Source organism: Artibeus jamaicensis, unplaced genomic scaffold (genome assembly GCF_021234435.1).
Source record: "Artibeus jamaicensis isolate MK-2021 breed Jamaican fruit bat unplaced genomic scaffold, CSHL_Jam_final contig_797, whole genome shotgun sequence".
Lineage (NCBI taxonomy): Eukaryota > Metazoa > Chordata > Mammalia > Chiroptera > Phyllostomidae > Artibeus > Artibeus jamaicensis.
Window position 1 is genome coordinate 24115039 of NW_026521977.1, and position 13315 is coordinate 24128353.

Consider the following 13315-nt stretch of genomic DNA (forward strand, 5'->3'; position numbering starts at 1 on the left):
GTCTCATTTACCTCATCTATAAAATACAAATAATGTTGAGTATTAAGTGAAATGATTAGTGTGAAATGTCCAGGATATAGTCAATATTAAACAAATAGTGATTGCTATTGTTATTAAAATATTATTTTAATAATCTGTGTGATGCCATTGTAATCTGTATCAAATACAAGGATTTCTACTTTTATCACACACAGTAAAGGCACGTGAATTAAACTAAAAATACCAAGTAATTAAAAATGCTCTGCTCCAACTTTGGTGCATAAAAGTTCTATAATGAATGATTCTTTCAATTGTAGTTTAACTGTTCTCAAGATAGCTTTCATTCTCAAACGTACTAAGCTTCTTGACTTCAAATGGGGGGTTGGGAATTTTTTATATGTTCTAAGACTTCATAGATCATGTTGCTAAAATAGTGCTTCACCTAAGGCTTTTCTATTCAGTTGTTGAGCTTGCAGTGACTAAGAAGAATTCTTCAAGGCACACTCAACAGCACCTAGACCCTGAAGGAGGTGGTCCTTGTTAGAGAGATTTTTTTTTCAACTTCAGGAAAATCCTCAAAGCCTCCCTTGACTTTCATTTGCTGGCAAAAGCATGGGGACCCCTGATGAGGCATTCCTGCAACCTTCCTTCCTGCCAATAACCTACCTGAAAAAAGTAACACTTTGTTATTACCCATATCAAGTCGACTAATTAACCAGCAGGAAATCAGGCAGCATGACTTTCTTTTTCCAAATCACATGAAAGCAAGTCAAAAGTTCTTAACCTGTCGGGTACTAGAACCAGCCTGCACCAGCCTGCAAGAGACATTCTGTTCATCTCTTCCCACCTGTCTTCGGTGACTCACACTGATAATTGTAATGAGCCATAGGGGGAGTATTTATACCACAGAAACAGAAAAACTCTACAAATCAGAGCTGTTCTCCCCCCCACAGAGAGCTGATTTTCCAGTATAGCAATAGTTCTACCTTGTTATCTCCAAATGCATGAAATAAACAACCATTCATTCAACAATATGTTGGTGGTGTGCTTTCTCTGTGCAGGGCACTCAATTTAGGAGTTGCTCTCTGAAATTGATGCATACCATTTGGTTCAATAGAATGCTTGTCTCAAATTGTTTTAGTGCCTTGAAATTTCTGGTTTATGGTTTGGTTTCTCTAACAATAAATGTGCACTGTGAAACATTTTGCTCTACTGCAGAGATATATCATTATACTTGCAACATGAATATGGTGCGTAAAGATGTAAAATGTGAGAAATCAAGCATAAGGAATTCCCATGATATTTAGCACATTTGTCACTGGAAAAAAATAAGTTGAGAAAATTGAGGGACTGCCAATTGTTTTTACCTAGTGGGACAGCCAAGATAAGAGGCTGATAGGAAATGAATTGATTTTTCTCTCAAAAGGTGCTTCGAATTGCCTGAAAACTTCTGTAATTTAATGTTTGACAAACTGGAATATAGCAAGAAGACACAGTCACTCTGATTATATTCTCTGCAATTCACACTCATCACCTCTCAGCTCTCGGCTTAGGTCATCTGAAGGAGGCTGAGAAAAACGGGCTAAATCGTGTATTATACAGTCGTCAGAAAAACTGCAAAATCACATTAAGGATGATTGTAATAAGTAACTGCCACTTTTGTATACTTATCTTTTTAATTTCTTTAACCTCCCTTCTTAACAAAGTGTTATCTTGTTATTTTGTTTCTGAGTTTCTAATAATGGCTCTGTTTATGATAATGTGGAGATACACTTTTAAAAGAAATTTAAATATGTTGCTTCCAACATACACTTGGCTAGTGTAAATTGTGCTGCTGTGAACATTGGGGTGCATAGGTTCTTTTGAATTGGTGTTTCAGAGTTATTAGGGTATAATCCCAGCAGTGGAATTGCCAGGTAAATAGTCAAGTGCTGGAAGCAACCTAAGTGCCCATCAGTAAATGAATGGATCAAAAAACTGTGGTACATTTACACAATGGAATTCTATGCAGCAGAGAGAAAGAAGGAGCTATTACCCTTTGCAACAGCATGGATGGAAGTGGAGAACATTATGCTGAGTGAAATAAGCCAGGCAGTGATACACAAATACCACATTATCTCACCACTAAGCGGAACCTAATCAACAAAATAAACAAACAAGCAAAATATAAATAGAGACATTGAAATTAAAAATAAACTGATACTAACCAGAAGGGAGGTGGGAGGACATAATGGGGGTAAATGAGGAAGGGTTTCCAGGAACATGTATAAAGGACACAGGGACAAAATTAAGGAGGGGCAGGATCAAGGGAGGGAAGTTGGGATGGCTGGATGGAGGAGGAGTGATGGGTGAGGAAATGGAGACAAATGTACTTGAACAACAATAAAAAACATGCAAAAAAATGAATTCATATTCATTCAAGTATGACTATAATAGCATTTATCTTCAAAGAAATAACATAATGCAAGGCAATTACTAAAATCTAGTAACACTGGAATCTCTAAAATCCAGAGTTGTATGTTAGTATCGACTGTTTTCCGTGTTGATCACTGCATGGCACCCGACCATCTCAACATGTGGCGACTCTAATGTTCAAATGACAGATAAAATTCTGCAATAAGGTTTCAAATTCCTGGAAGTTTTAAGAGTATGAGTGCTGATTCTGATCTTCTGTATAGAAAACTTATTAAATTCAATTGCCATGAAACAAGGTGCACCAAGTATAAATATAATCTACTTCAATGTACTATCCTTATTCTTCACTGAGACTTGTATAAGGTCGAACTCAGCCTACTTCAAACTTTACTTTCAGTGTATTTTATAGCACCAGGCACTCAAGAAAAGCTTTTTACCAAAAGAGCAAACCTTTTATGATAAAGCCAACCTAATAAAAACCGGGACACTTTAAAAACAAAAATTGCTCCTATAAATACTTATTTCTAGAAAGTCCCCTGAGCTTACCCTGCCTTATTAAGTAGTCAAAGTTGATGTCCTCTAAGTATCTATGATGTAGGTAAGAGATGTCTCTTTACATCTGCCTGCAATGAGCAGAACTCTCCCATTTTTGTGAGCAGGGCCTCGGCCTTGCAGTAAACGTGGTGTTCCCGCTCCATCAGGGTTCTTAGCAGCAGGGGCTCTGGTGCGCTCCACTGGGGTTCCTGCTAGTGTCTCTAAGCCTGGCATCTCCCCTCCAGGAGTGAAGTGCTGAGGAGTTGGTTAGCTATGATTCTGACTTTCTGTCAAAGGCTTTTCATGTTTGTGGATACAATCCCTCCAGGAGATCATGGGAAAGCCATTATTCATATGATCCCAAGCAGTACAGACTCGATATAAATTGATAAAATTCAGAGGTCCTTCTTGGGCTATATTTATGTAAGGAATTAATACCTATCTTAAAGGGCAGTGATGTTAAATGATCACACCCTGACCAGCGTGACTCAGTTGGTTGGGCAACATCCCACAAAGCCAAAGGTCACAGGTTTGATTCCTATGCCGTCAGGGCACATGCATAGGTTGTGGGTTTGGTCCCCAGTTGGGGCACGTACAAATGATATTCCTCTCTCACATTGATGTTTCTCTTCCCTTCTTTCTTCCTCTCTTTCCCTCTCTCTAAAAATAAATAAATAAAATCTTTAAAAACATCATCTTGCTAACAAATGTGGCTATTTCATTTACTCATTATATATGTGTATGTATGTATGTATGTATGTATCTTGCATGTGATAGGATGGGGAGGAATAACATTGGACTCATAGATCACCAGTCTATATACATGTATGGTAGGCAGAACATCCTGCTATTGTGGTTGACGTTTCAGCTCAGAGCACTTATGATGAGATAAAGGGGGCACTTGATCTTAAATATGTAAAAGTTTATGTGTGAAGAATTATTCTTAAACTTTCCCCTTCTGCTACCAAAGCCAGAACAATAAATACCCCTGTTCATTTGTAGGGATAGGATTTACATAAAAAACTCTCTACCTTGGTCCAAAAGAATGTGAAATGTGAAAATACTTTACCTAGAAATATTACAGAACTTCTTTTCTTCAGAATTTTTGAAGACTATGAGATAGATTACTTCCCAGCAGCCCGAATGCTCTCTCAGTTTCTGCTGAACTTCTGTAGTAAGTCATGTACAGTGAGTAATGTGCTATATCAGGCATGGGCAGCAGACAAGATAGACAAGATTCTGCCTTGCTCCAAGGAGATGAAAGACAATGCTCTGTCTTCCACATGACAGTACAGTAGTCTCTCTATGTTAGCACTGGTAATGGTTCTGTGTACTTTGGTAGTTCAGTCTGTATCATATAAATGGGCTCTTCTCAGTACCTAGAATATTATGTAATACATAGGAAGCAGTTTGTTAAATCTATTAATTCAGAAATTATTTCTTCATTCAATAATTATATTTAAGTTGCTACTATGTGAAATAATCATCTCTTTGAGATTGGTTTGTGTCTCTTTCTACCCAAACACAGAACAATGGATTTAGTGAAAAGTTGGACTTTTTTTGTTGTTTTGTTTTGTTTTAGTACTTGTAGCTTTATGGCTGTACATTAAGTATCATTTTTAGACTTTAGCAATAAAATAGTCCATCAAAGTATTTTAAAAAATGCTTCCAAGGGAGTTTTTAATTCCAGGAGGATAGAGGAGCTTTTCTTATCCTTATTCATCCCATTAAGTAAAATTACAGACCTGGACATTATGTAATTGTGTGTGTGTCTGTGTATGTAATGGTCTGTAAAAGACCGGTTTGTCTTGGCCTGGCAAATGTGACTCAGCCCTGTATGGAAAACCTACAGATTCAAAGTGGTGGGCAGGAGCCAGACCTTCAAACCGAGTTTTCCCATGGGAATCAGGCCCAGAAAATGCATACAGATTGTTATGGCTTGCTCTTGCTAAAACTCCATCACCCTGGTCTAAAACAACAAATGTGTATTGTCTATCTTCAAGGTAATATCCAAAGCCTGTAGGAGTTCTTCCAAGGACAGAGCTAATAAGCTCATCGTCATTCCCTTTTGCATGTTATTTTTATTTCCTTAATTGTACCTAGAAAGTAGACAATAATATTCTATGTGATAGATAATAAATCTTTCTATGATGTAAGACTCCAGGAAAACAATAAAAGCCTGTCTAGGCAAGGGTTGGGGTGCTCCCCTCTTGAGGGAGTGGCTGAAGCACCATAGGCACCCTCCCCTTGAGAGAGTAGTCGTGCCTGTTCCCTTTTTCCACACAGGATTGTTGTCACCTGTTCATTGATTCTCGTCATAAACCACAACAGGCAGACAGGGTCTGCAACAATAATCTGATATATACAAATATATATATATATTCTGCCCAGAAAAAGCCCAGCTATTGTTAACATAACAAGAACAATTTGCACAACATCCACATAACCTGGCAGCCAAAGAAAGTGGACTGGAATGCGCATGTGTGAACAATGACAACTTCATTGTACTAGTCAGTGGGGGTGGCTGACAGTGTTGAGCGAGCGTGTGTACTGTGGCCATTGCATTCAAAACGACTGAGTAGGAAAAAAATCTGCATCAAATTTTACATTAAGCTTGAACATTCATTCCTGTGTGGAAATTATTTGGATGATTCAGAAGGCCACAGCTACGGGCAACGGGTGACTGGCAGCTTCTACAACAATGTGCCCATTCGTGCATCACATCTCATGCAGAGTTTTTTAGCAAAACATCAAATCACCTAGTGACTCAGCCCCACTACAGCTTAGATTTTGCACTGTGACTCCTGGCTTTTCCCGTAACAAAAGTCACCTTTGAAAGGGAAGCTATTTCAGATCTTCTGTTAGATTCAGGAAAATACAAGGGACAGCTGTCCCAAGGTACCTATTTTAAAGGGGACCGAGGCATCATTGTCCTATGTACAATGTTTCTTGTATCTTCTATCTTCTTCAATAAATATCTCTATTTTTCATATTACATGGCTGGATATATATATATATATATATATATATATATATATATATGAAATTTAAAAACCTTGAAAGATAAAAAGGCAGATTGTATATCTGGGAAGCTTAGATCCAATTGATGAGATGGTGGGAAGTTCCTGAGTTTTCCTTTTGCCCCATATGTCCCAGACTTGATATAGAAGAGGCCAGAAACCCAGATATGCTATGAGGCACAGACAAAAACAAATAAAAAAACTAACAAAAACTCTATAACAACAACTAAAGACTGTTCTCCCTGCCAAAAGGACAAGGAAAACACAGCTTAGGAAGACAGCAAATTATGGAAATTACTTCCATCCAGCTGGATATCATGGAAAAAATTGTGGCCCTGTTGCCACACAGGCCAGCAAAGCAGGGGCCTAGGCTTTCACCATCACCAGGCTATGAGGCGGTCCCCCCAGATTCCCCACCAGAATGGTATCAGACAAGGCCCCTTGGAAACCAATACTTTAGCAACAAGTTCACCCTCCACCATTGTCAGTGGGGATGACATGGAGGCTGGACAGCCACTTACACTCAGCAGTAACAGAGGGACATCCCCACTACATGCTGCCATGGTGTCAGAGTTGGCTTTATGGAGAGTCAGGGTGTTCAGAACCACACAGCAGTAACGAGGCCTCTCCTCCCCCCATGGTATCAGCAGTGTCTCAGTGGGTAGCAATGACATGGCTCCCCTAAGCCTCCCAGCTGAGCAGGAATCAGTGAAAGTCTGGTGGGAGCTGGAGCTCCTGTTCACACCCAATAGTAAAAAGGAGCACCCAACTACTCATACATCAACAGAGGAACATGATCTTTCCCTGATGTGATTCTACCTTCACTTCCCCTACTGGGCCAGTATCAGAAAAGCCAGCTAAAAACTGAAGGTTTAAATAAGATATAGAATCTCATATATAATCCCCCAAATTTCAGATATTAGTCACTAATTATTCATGACACCAACAACTGGGAAGACTTAAAATGGAATAGAAAAGACAATAGAATTCAAAACCAAGAAGACAACCTTGACATCCACATGAAATGAAATGAACTCTGACTTAAGTTTCACTGTATAGAAAAAATAACTCAAAATGAGACATACTTCACTGTAATACATAAAACTATAAAACTTTTAGGAAAAACATACAAGAAAATGTTTGAGGGGGTAGGATTATGGAAAGAGTTCTTAGACTGGATACTTAGAGCAACATCTAAAGAAAAACACTGATTAATGGGGCTTTACCAATTAAAAACTTTTGCTGTATGAACTCTTGTTAAGAGGTTGAAAAGACAAGCTATGGAATGGGAAAAAGCATTTGCAAACTACATGTCTATTTAGGACGGTTGCAGGGGTTTATCTGGTGAGATTGCGGGGAAGGGGGAGGGACTCCCCCAAGGCCCTGGAGAAGGGAGGGGCCGGAAGTGCCAGAGGCAGCTGGACTGAAATTGCAGCCTGTGTGTGGTAGATATCCTTAGCCCCGGGGGAAGGGTAAACAAATGAGGATGTGACCCCCCACTGTGGGCAGAGACTTTGCATGTGACCAGAAACACACCTATCTACTTCTGGGACATGGCAGCAAGGGGAGGGGCAGACCTACCAGTCAAGCTGGGATTGGCTTCCAGGGCACAAAGAATTTGGGGTCCAAAGCAAAGGGCGGGCATTTAAGGAAAAGGTGGGCAGAGTCTTGGCTCTTCTCCCCTTTCCCTTCCCTCCCTTTCCCTATCAGGGGCACAGGCTGGGGACCGGAGAGTTCCCCCAGACCTATAGGTCCTGGAGACTGTATCATCTGGCGGCAACCCTAACCCCTCCCAGCACAAGAAGTGGCACTGTTCTGTCCTGCTTGGCTGGCAAAGGGATACACTGGTGAGCAGACAGCCAGAAGGACTGGGCGCGGGCACTGGGAGGACAAACAGGAGCAAAGGAAAAAGCAGCATATGGCATGCAGCAAAGAGGACAGTAGCGCACACATGGACACCAAAAGACACCTGAAGCTGGACCGTGACTGGGAACCGGCTGAAGCTGCTTATGTTTCCCATAGAATGGTATTTTTAAATGGGAGAAGGAATTCCAGGTGTAGCTTTGAACTAATCTAGCAAAAAGTGGCAGGGTTTCTTTCTTTGGGTGTTTTAGAGGCAATGGACTCCAAGGCTGAAGCCTGCTATTTTTCCAGAATTGGGTAGCCTTTGAGAAAACGACCCCTTTCCTCTTTTCACCGATCACCTGCCTCCAGAGTTTGCCTTTTGTTCAGCTGGCAGTAGAACCACAACTACTGTTTGATAACAAGACTAGCACATAAAATATGTAAACATTTCTCAAAATTAAACAGTAAAAAACCCCCACAAAATACAACAAAACAAAACCCAAGAAACAAAAACCCATTTAAAAAATTGACCAAAGACATAAAAAGCGATTTCACTGAAGATATAAATCAGGTAAATAAGCATCAACAATGTTGTTAAATATCACTATTTTTTTGTAAAATAAACATTAATACCACAAGATAAACAGGGATAAAGCTTTTGACATTAGTCTTGACAATGACTTTTTGGATATGACGCCAAAAACTCATGCAACAACGACAAAATTCAACAAGGGGGGCTCGGCTGGTATTTCGCACTTGCTCAGGCACAGAGGCAGGGGCTGGCTGCCAGTTTGCTTGCAGCCCTGAGGCACCGGGGCCAGGTGATAGTAGGGTGGGTCTCAGAGGACGGGTATTTGCAAACAGGAAAACCAGAGGGGCTAAACCCACTGAAATCTACCTATAAAGGGTCTGATGTAGACCTTCTACTTTTTTTAGTGGCAAAATCTGGCATGGCCCTCTGAGGAGCAAAACACTGGGGACTGCATGGCTAGTCCCGGTGGCCCCTGCACTTCCTCCTTGTTCCTGGCCGTCTCTGTGCATCTCAGCTTTGCCAGTCTCTGGGTGGGCTGAACAGAAGAGTGGCCTTCATGCAGTGTCCCTAAAGACTCAGGAAGCTGGTGGCTCACCCAACTCTCCCTTTCCCAGTGAGGAAAACGCTTTCTAGCTTCCCTGTTCCAGACCAAAGCCACAATGGGATGACATTTTACACCTGTTAGAATGACTATTATTGAAAAGATAAGAGATAGGAAATGCTGATGAGGTGCAGAGAAAAGGGACCCCTGTGTGCTGCCCATGGGAATATAACTTGGTGCAGCCACTGTGGAAAATAGTAAGGAGACTCCTAAAAAATTAAAAATAGAGCTACTATACAATCTAAGAATTCCACCTTTGGGTATTTATATAAAAGAAACAAAATCACTATCTCAAACAATGTTCTGCATTCCCAAGTTTATGTCCATATTATGCACAGTAACTGAGCCATGAAAGCAACCTAAGTATCAATAGACTAATGAATAAAGAAAACATGATATGTATTGTAAATATATATATTATTTATTTTATTATACAAGTACAATAAAATATTATTTAGTCCTAACAAAAAGAAAATCTTGCTGTTTGCTACGACAGGCATTGAACTTGAGGACATTACGTTAAGTAAAATAAGTCAGACAAAGAGAGACAAATACTACCTGATCTCACTTACATGTGGAATCTTAAAATGTCAAACTCAGAAACTGATAGTGTACCAGCCCCCCTTTATTTAAGGGGGACACATTCCAAGACCTCCAGTGTATGTCTGAAACCATAGATAGTATAAAACCCTATTATATTGTTTTTTCTATACATACATACATATAATAATGTTTAATTTTTAAAGTGGACAGAGTAATAGATTAACAAAAAGAAATAAAGAAATGGAAAAAACAGAATGATATACTGTAATAAAAGTTACACATATGTTGTCTCTCTCAAAATAATCTTATCCTACAATGGCTTCTCCCTGGCATGTCTGAATTACCAGCCTCACTACTCTTGTGCTTTGGCCCCATTATTAATAAAATAAGAGTTATTTAAAACACAAGCACTGTGATACCGCAATAGCCAACCCGCTAACAAAGAGGGCTAAGTGACTAATGGGAGGATAGCATATACCGTGTGGATTGCCTGGACAAAGGGATAATTCACATTTCATGCACAGTGAGCTGGGATAGCCCAAGATTTCAACATGCTACTCAGAATGGCATACATTTAAAACTTATCAATTGCTTATTTCTGGAATTTTCTATTTAGTAGTGTTGGATCATCATCGACCATGGGTAATTGCATAACAGAAAGTAAAACTGCCGACAAGGGAGGGGCACTGTAGACTGATTGCTACCAAGGGCTGGGGGGGTGAGAGTAACAGTGAGATATTGGTCAGAGAGTACAAACTTTCTGCTATAAGATGAATAAGTTCTGGGGAAGCTAATGGATAGCATGATGGCCATGGTTAACAAGACTGAATGGTACAGTAGAAGGTTGCTAGGAAAGCAGATCTTAAATGTCACCATAACAACAACCACCACAAAACAGCAATTATATGAGAGGAAGCATGTGTTAAATAACCCCGTTGTGGTAAACCTTTTACCATGTACGCATGCACTGAATCATCACATGGCACCCCTTAAACTTTTTCTGTTATGTATCAATTATATCTGAATAAGGCAGGAAAAACCCAAATACACAGCCAGAATTTAATCTAGCAATTGCACTTCTAGGAAATGAGTTTAAATCTTATATTCACACAAAAATCTATTTATGAATGCTTACAGCAACTTTTAAAATAATAGTCCCAAACTGCAAAAGTATCAAGACATCTTTCAACAGGTCAGAAATTAAACAAACAGTTGTATATCCTTACCAAAAAAATACTACTCAGTTGAAAGAGAATGAATAAACTATTGCACACCCAATGACTCAAATCAATCTCCTGAGAAGCATGTTGAATGAAAAAAGAGATAGGGAGAAAAAGTGGAATGAGGAGGAGTAGAGTCAAAAAGAGTTAAGTTTCCTATTGCTCATGAGAATGGTACACAAATAATATGTTTTTGACTTGTTTTTGAATTTTGTTCCAGTTCCAGCCCACATTGGTTACCAGAATAATTCTCTTTTCACTTGGGTTACTTACATGAGCCTTCCTTTCCCTAAACAAAAGAGCCTAACTCACGAAAACAATATCCTCCATTTGGGATGGACAAAAGTACTAAGATTGAAGGCAAAGAAGTGGGATGCATATACTTAAAAAAACACCTTTAAGATTGTTTTCTTTGTTGTTTCATGTTTGTTTTGAGGGCTGGTACATTTTCTTTACATTACCATTGCCTCTGCATCTGTAGAGAGCACATTACATGCTACAAAACACCTCCATACCTAGGTCCTTACGTGCCTCTCGAAACAAAGCGGTCTCCTCAAACACATATAACATGTCTTCAATTTAGCTCAATCTACATACTGAGATAAAGTTGTTGAAAAGTGATTATCTTCCTGAAGCTGTTGGGTTAGGAATTCAGGAGAGATAGCTGTTAAACATGCAACCCAGAGAAAAGTAAATATTAACAGAAAAATGTATGAGAAATTTCACCTGCCATAGTCCCGAGGTTCTTATAACACTAAAACAACATCAGTGATTCAAGCCTTTAATTAAATACTTGTCAATTAAGACGGCAAGTATAAATGTCTCCGTTGCCACTGTAATACCACTGTAATGTGATGTTTTTTTTTTTCTTTTCTCCTCAGCACAGTGAGAAGCCCACAAAAGAATGAACAGATTGCCTTCATTGCATAGAGCTGGGCAGGTGCTCTCCGTGGGCTCTGGTGGCCTTGACTGGTGGTGGCACATTTAGCTACAGAAGATGCTACAACTCAAGCCCCCCAGCTCACAAACTGCCACTTGTTTGAGTCACGCAGACTTTCATTCTTCCCCACTGCTTCATTCAGCCAAGTTCAACTCTCACAGTAGCCCAACAGAAAATATTTCCATGCTGTCACCACAGAAGCTTTCCAATCTCACCAGCTGGCTACCTTTCCCAAACACTTTGTTACACATCAATGACCAAACTGCTGCCCCAGTTTCAAAAAAAAAAGGCAGAAGGGCATCACTATTTGTCTGCTTGTTTCATCCTGAATCCTGGGCAGGTCAATCTGCCACTCTCTCAGCTCCTGGAGCAGCGCAAAGAAACATCTGTTCCAGGAACAGTTTGACTCCCGCCCTTCTGCATAAATCACCACTAGTAAAAGTTTTATGAGTGGGTACCTTCTCCCCCTGCTTCCTCCATTTGTAACTGTCTGAAGCCCAAGTGAAAAAGATGAAATGGCCAGACATTTAGCCATATGTTGGCATCCACCTGGGTATGTGTGGAGAGGAGAGAAACTGTCAGCTGTGCCGAAGGAATATTAAAATCACCTGAAATGTAATTAACTACCCCACAGTCAATGAATCTTGGAAGGATTCTAATGAAGTAAGTTGTATGTCTCACTTACCTGTGGTAAATTGTCCATGGACCAGTTTCCCTGTTTGCTAAACATGAATCCAGTCGATGTATTGACACTGAGACTCCAAAGTAGTTTCAGGATGTTTCCATATTGGCAATCTAGATATGTCTGTGCACCAGTAACTCCTGTGTAAAATGGAATAAAAGGACACAAATATATGGTGATGACAGATGATTTGACCTTGGGGGCTGGGCATACGATGCAATACACAGATCACATATCAGAGTAACATACACTTGAAACCTTTATAACCTTACTAACCAATGCCCCCCAATAAATTAAACAAAAGAATAAAAGGATACACTTAGGAAGACAAAATGCTCAATAAACACTGACTGATCAATTAAATTTTAATTTCCATTACTTGCACTAAAAAATATTTGACCATATTTATTATTTGTAAAACAGATAGTGATGGAGAGATTTTTTTCTGTTAAAAACTATATTGAATGTTAATATAGTTTTGCCTCTGCAATTACACCTCATAGAAGTCCAGGTGGATAGAAAAGCTTCATGGAAGTTTATTAATAACAGACATGATGTAATAGATTTGATTAAAATATGCTTGCTATTTCATTCCCTGAGGAGGTAGAAAGCACTTTGACAATTGGGAAGTTACCATGGGCTTGCATCTATGATAGGTGCATATACACATCCATAATCTTATTCAATCAGTACAACCTTTCTAAGTACTTATTACTGATCGCTTTCTGGCTGACATGTGTTTTTATTCACTTCATTTTTCAGATTGTAGGAGAATATTGTACACATTGGGGAGGTCAGATTGTAAGACCAGCTAAACTGAATCTGCCATTCTTATTATTTGCTCACTCAGTTGTGGTCGTGGACCGTAGATATTGTTTTGTTTTATTTAACTAATTAATATTAAAACATTTTGTACTCTAAATCTGTCCTAAGACAGAAAGTGTGTCCTAGGCCTTGAGCTATGGTAAATGTCAAAGAGAGATTGATAATAAGTTCCATTTCAT

The 13315-nt window shown here is 39.4% G+C and overlaps 1 protein-coding gene across 1 annotated transcript in view; it reads right to left on the reverse strand.

The window, feature by feature from the left end:
- Positions 1–12339, reverse strand: part of LRRC4C (leucine rich repeat containing 4C) — a 463927-nt gene extending 451588 nt beyond the window's left edge. The window contains exon 1 of the mRNA XM_053672948.1: positions 12315–12339. The gene's annotated coding sequence lies outside the window, so the exon portion shown is untranslated. The remainder of the gene's footprint in view (positions 1–12314) is intronic.
- Between the last annotated feature and the right edge of the window lie 976 nt (positions 12340–13315).